Source organism: Sphaerodactylus townsendi, linkage group LG02 (assembly GCF_021028975.2).
Source record: "Sphaerodactylus townsendi isolate TG3544 linkage group LG02, MPM_Stown_v2.3, whole genome shotgun sequence".
In the NCBI taxonomy this organism is placed as follows: Eukaryota; Metazoa; Chordata; class Lepidosauria; order Squamata; family Sphaerodactylidae; genus Sphaerodactylus; species Sphaerodactylus townsendi.
The window spans coordinates 105,212-111,211 of record NC_059426.1 but is presented as its reverse complement, the minus strand read 5'-3'; positions in this window follow the sequence as shown (position 1 = coordinate 111,211).

Genomic DNA, 6,000 nt, shown 5'->3' with positions numbered 1-6,000 from the left:
GGGAGGGCCAGTCAGCCAATTCGGCCCTCCCGCCTTTACTGGTCAAAACAGAAGGAAAAGGGGAGGGAGAGGGAAACAGATTTCCTGTGGAAATTAGGAGGCAACTTCGAAGGCACGATGGAATCAATGATCCGCGGACGGCTTTACCCATCCCAGACCAGAGTCGCTTTTAACCTGACTCATGAGGTCTCTTCCCCAGAGATTGACATGGATGTCTAGGAACGATGGGCGGACCCGTGAGCTGCCGCCAAGTCCTGGGCTGTTGACCGTGAGCGGGCGGATGTCTCCGTCGGCTTTGTCTCCCCCCACCCCCCAGATGTGCGCGGGCAAGCCTCGGTCGCCACTGGTCGGGCCACCGGGCTGCTCTGATGACGGTAACATCAGCCGTGTCCACCAGGCCCTTGAACTTACATCCTTCCGGGACATGGCGAAACGATATGGACGGGAGCTCCCGATAGGGTATCTCCACCGGGCGCATCGGTGGTGGCTGCTCTTACGTTGGCTGCTGGGGCTCGTAGCCTTTATTGGGTCGGCAGCGGCAGCTTACGGGGGCAAGAGAATCAGCTGAGCGCAGCTGGCTCCGGGCAGCTCCTGTGGGATGTTTGTCCAGACCTGGAGGTGGATGGGTCCTTGGTGCGGGAAAGTCGATCACTGGGGACGGATGAACAGTCCCTGTTCAGCGGCAGAGGCTCTTGGCAGCACTAGCCCAATTGTCCCGGTAGGGATGGCCTGCCATACTGGGTTGGGGCGACAAGAACCTCGTGGGGAACTTTAAAGGAGATGGGCTGGGTGCATGCAGCCAGATGCCTGCCACGAGAGGGGGTGGTTTTGGCAGGGGCCTTGGCGTTTGAGTCTGCTCTAGTACTCTCCCTCCTTGGTCCTGGGCTGGGGAGACGCGCCAGCGGGGAGTTTCCCGACGGGCAGTCGCTTTCTCCAGTGGAAGCCCTTCTGGCAACGTGGGCACCGGGTTTTGGTGGCCTTCTCCTCCTGGGGGGGGACCCTCCTCCGTCGGGGTTGTAGGCCCCCCCGGCTGGCTGCCTGCACTCTCCTCTCGAAGTGTCCGGTCTGCCGCAGTTAAAGCAGTCATCCTGAGACTGTCTCCCGCCGGTGGAGAGTGCTGCGGCGAGGGAGGCTAGCTTGGTGGGCGGAGGATCCAATGTCCTGGCAAGCCTTAAGCATGTCGGCCAGTTCAGGATTTTGCCTAGGCCCGTGATTGCCCCAAGCAGCACTCCATGGAAGCTGCTTCTCCTTGGCGAGGCGCATGAGGAGCTCGCTTTGGGCCTCCTCGCTATCTACCTGCCTCTTTGAGCTTCCTGGAGCCTGTTCACAAATTCAGCATAGGGCTCTTGGGGTTTCTGCCGGATGGAGGAGAAACTCTGGGTTGGCTGGCCGGCATTGGGGACTTTGACAAATGCCTTATAGGCGCACTCAGAGGCGACCGTAAGGGTGGCCCCCCAGGCAGTACAATCTGATCGTTGGGATTGGCAAAAGCCGCCGGCCGTAAAGCTGAGCGGGCGGTGTAGGCCGCCAGAGGTGGCTGCTCTGTTGAAGCATTGCTGGCGGAACTCACTTTCCCAGACCACAAATTGTGCAGGGCTCAGGAGCATCACGAAGGTGGTTTTTCCAGTCATCTGGAACCATTAGGTGGTTCCTTGGCGATGGCTTCCAGCATGCCTCTCACGAGGGGGGGCTAGTGACTCCTGCGCCCCGCATTGCTTCTATGGAGCTCGGTAAGGATATTATAGCTCAGGGGGCGGTATTCGACAACCCAGCCGAACTATGCCATCCTCCTCAGTATCTGTAAAGTGGATGGGGCACAATGCAAGAATATCGGCATCGTCTTCCCGCCAGGGTTTCTTTCTTCTGCAGATCGTTGGGCTAATCGTTCTATGCAGAGTTTGAAACCCGGCCATTACGCGGGCGCTGACGGGAGGTGCAGTGGCTTCCGGAAAAGGAAGGCGGAGCAGGAGAGGCTGAGCCAGCGAGAGTTTGGAAATGGGTGAAGGAGCCGAGGGGGCAGAAGGAGGACAGGGCGCCCAATTTAGTGGATAGAGAAATTCCGGGTTGAAATTGAAGGTGAAAGATCGAAGCGAGGGCTGACCTACAGCAAGGGAGCCGAGGGTCTGCAGGCTGATGGCGACAAAACATTGTCTCCACGCCAGTAGCAGCGACATCGGGCGCTACGAGGCTCCCTGTCTAAGAGTGCGCCCGGATGTTTTCCCAGTCCTTAAGATTCAATGTCCCCCCTCTGGGTACCATGGACACTGAGCTTCAATCTCCTCAACCAATTTGGCGCAGCTCCCTTCTCTCTTTAATGGGACCCTGCCGCATTTCGTTAACGCTTTCAGTTCACAACGTGCTTTGTCATAAGCCCTGCTTTTGCAAGCTCCCATACTCACCGTGTTCCGGCCGGACGAGAGTGTCCTCTAGGACCAGCGTGTCTCTGGATGTGCCGATCCAGAGGACAGGCGATACCGAAGCGGTGGTCCCTGGATGCGCCGATCCAGCGGACTTCTGGTATCGCCCTTCCCAGGCGACGGTGAGCAGGGTGGAGGTTCGAGGATTCCTGTTTCTGCACCAGCTTGTAGTCGACCCACGCGGTCAGCGTAAGAACGACGAGACGCGGAGATAACATCTGGTGGAGATCGCCAGCAGCGGGAGACCGAGGTCCGTGTTCCTAGCGAAGCCCCGCCTGCCGGGTTCCTGGCACCTTTTATTGTTACTCTATCGGGGCGCAGGGAGGGAGGACTGGGGAGTTCCGAGAGCGGGAGGTCGGGAGATCATCAGGTGATGCATGATCTCATCTGGCTACGTGCGGAGAGGAGCGTACGCGTCTGAGCCTAATCCTCACCTGGGGGCAAGACCATTGTCCCTGCGCCCGGTGATTGAGCCAGACAGTTCACGACCCGTGACTCATGGGGGGATGAGGAGTGGGGGTGCGATGCGACCGGCAAGGCCGCAGGTCCGTTGGCGTCCCAACGTTCTACTACGGCACTGCTGGGTCGGCAGTGCACTACTACAGGTCTGGTAGATTTTGTTCCTAATATTTCACCTGCATCTGTGGCTGGTATCTTCAGAGGTGTATCACAGAGAGAAGTCTGTTATACACTGTGTCCAGACTTCTCTAACAACAGGCTTCTCTCTGTGATACACCTCTGAAGATGCCAGCCACAGATGCAGGCGAAACGTTAGGAACAAGATCTACTAGACTACGGCCACGCAGCCTGTAAAACCCACAACAACCAATTGAATCTGGTTGTGAAAGCCTTCAAAAATACTTTCAATGTTTTTTTTAATCTAGGGAGCCCAGATTCTCCCTTCAAATCCACTCCAACGGGGGTGCATTTAAAGAGAGAACCTGGGGGAAATTTGAGGGTGCCAGTCAGGGGAGTAATGTTTAAGCTAACAGTACCAAAAGTTTAGGCTATCTTTAGGAGGCTCTCCTGATGAAACCACCCAGTTTTAGTGAAGTTTGGTTCAGGGGGTCCAAAGTTATGGACCCTCAATGGAAACAACGAGGGATGGGGGCACCCCTTTTGGGGGTCTATACCTTTGGACCCCCTGAACCAAACTTTACCAAACCTGGGCGGTATCATCAGGAGAGTCTCCTAAAGATACTCTGAAAGTTTGGTGCTGCTCTAGCCTAAAAACGTCGCCCCCTGCAGGCAAAAAACATTTTTTTAAAAAAAATACAAAAACAGGGGCGGAGCTTTGGACATGTAAGGGGCGGTTGAACCCAAGGAAACCCCCCTTTCCTATGTCCTTGTTTGTGCTACTCCCATTTTTAAGTGTTTGTCTTACCACCTGGAGGTTGGCAATCCTAAGGGGCCTCTCCTCTGCAGAGAATTTAGCCGTCAGAAACGCACATCACAGAGCCTGAAAGGAACACGGAAAGGAAAAAGAATATCTTGCTCATGTGGATATTTCATTCTGAAAAGGAAGTTCTGCACAAATGAGGTTGAGCTCACAGAAAAGCTGTTCAAAAAATCAAAGGAGGGTCCAAGTGCAGCAATATTACAATACAACCCAAGACACAAAACACACCTACATACAGGTGATTGATAATGTTACCACTGTTTACCAGGTAACAATAAGTGATTTCAACTCAGCAACTTAATGAGGCGCAGGAAGCAGGTGTTCTTCAAAGCAAAAGGATTTTATTGCAAGTGGTGGTCACAGCTCAGTCAGGAGAGAATCGCACCTTGCAACGCAGTGCAAGGACTTTTATTCCCAAACTTCAAAGCAAGCAAAGGGGCAGGAAAGGGGAGGTGAGGGGTCAAGTCCCTCACCCAAAACACCAATCGCAATACAAAACAGTTCAAAAGCAAGATACAGTTACACTTTTCTGAATGGGATTACCAAATCCCGCTGTCAGCCGTCTTCCCGCGAGATCTCACAATGGTGCTGAAGGAGAGCAGATAACAGTCCATTCACAAAATCCAGGTGGGCTCGCTACCGACTGTTATCCCCCGAGGCTCCCACCTCGCGTTGTTGCAACAAAGGGAATTTCAAACTGTCCAATGGTGGTCCCTGCACGCCTTCCAACGGCTGGGGGACCTTTGGGTGCTGGCAACAGATTCGATTTGTAAATCCAAAGAGGGTCTTTGTCCTTATCAAAGAGTCGGCTGGGCGTTGGTCTAAGCTGCATTCCAGAGCCAACGTTCTTGTCCCTTAATATCAAATCTTTCTGGCCACTGCTTTGGCCATCAGACACAAATTTCAAAAATAACATTTCTAAACTTTAAATGTTAGGGAAAGCTTAAAGGGATAAACACATATACTTATAGGAAAGACTTTCCTAAACCTAACAAGAACAAAATCTTAAACTTTATTCAAACTAAAATCCTAAATAGCAGGCATCAACTAAAGAAGGGCTTTTATTACATCCTAGTGTGGGGCCAGGACCGCGTCTCTGGTCCTACACAGCTGAATTAGTTTAAGAAAACCTTAAAGTTAGAAAACACCCAAGAAGCAATTTTGAAACAGAAGATAAGTTTACTGGACAGCATAAGTATCTGACCAGGGTGTCCCCTTAAGGGTAAGAGGCACACCCTTGATACAAAGGGACCAATTTTTATAGACGCAAAAATACAGACGTCACACAATCATCATCATAAGATTTACGTACATAGTCCATACCTCTTTCACGTGCTACAAGCATGTACCTTTAAATCCCATTGGATAGAACTGTCTCCTGCGCACATGAAGACAGCCTCTTATTCTACGTATTACATTCCTTCTGTTCATGCCCCTCTCTGGCCATATGCAAAGGGGCTGCAATAAAACTAGCTTCTGCCTTCAAGAATAACTTGTTCTTCTTAGTTTTCTAACTTTGCTCCCAGAGAGATATTTCCCCTTCAGGCAATGCAGGCTTGACATACTTTTAGATCATAAAACTTTCCTTCGATTCCAATACAATGATTTTACCTGTTAACAAATATTGATTCTAACAACAATTATACCTTCGATTCTAAGACAATAGAATTATGATCAAATACAAGTAAATGTGAATCACTCATTATCATTTCTGTGTTCATTCAACATAAATAGAAAAACACTTTTTCCTTATTTAATTAATCACATTGATTTAGCTATCCCCTATTGCTGGTTCTAACCAAGAAAAACAAAGTCATAAATTTTTATGGCTTCTGTCATATAGTAACCTGTCGTTACAAGACCCTAAAGATGTGTATCTGTACCTGCCCGCATCTTCACTGAGAAGCTGCTAACATGCAGGCCTGCTGGTCTCTATACAGAGAACCATTTTGATCCATCAAATCTTTGGTTCAGGCAACTTCCATGTTTCTTGATTAAATACAAATTTTATACATTCTGGTCCCTCTCCACACTAGAATGACATAAACAAGAGGGAAATCATATAACATTGGCACAGGCATACATATGCGTTCTTTGTGAACCTTATGGAGGCTTCTGAACCACACAAGTCTCCGTGTCCGGGCATGGAGCCAGTGTAGCCAGGCAACCTGACTCAGGAAAATA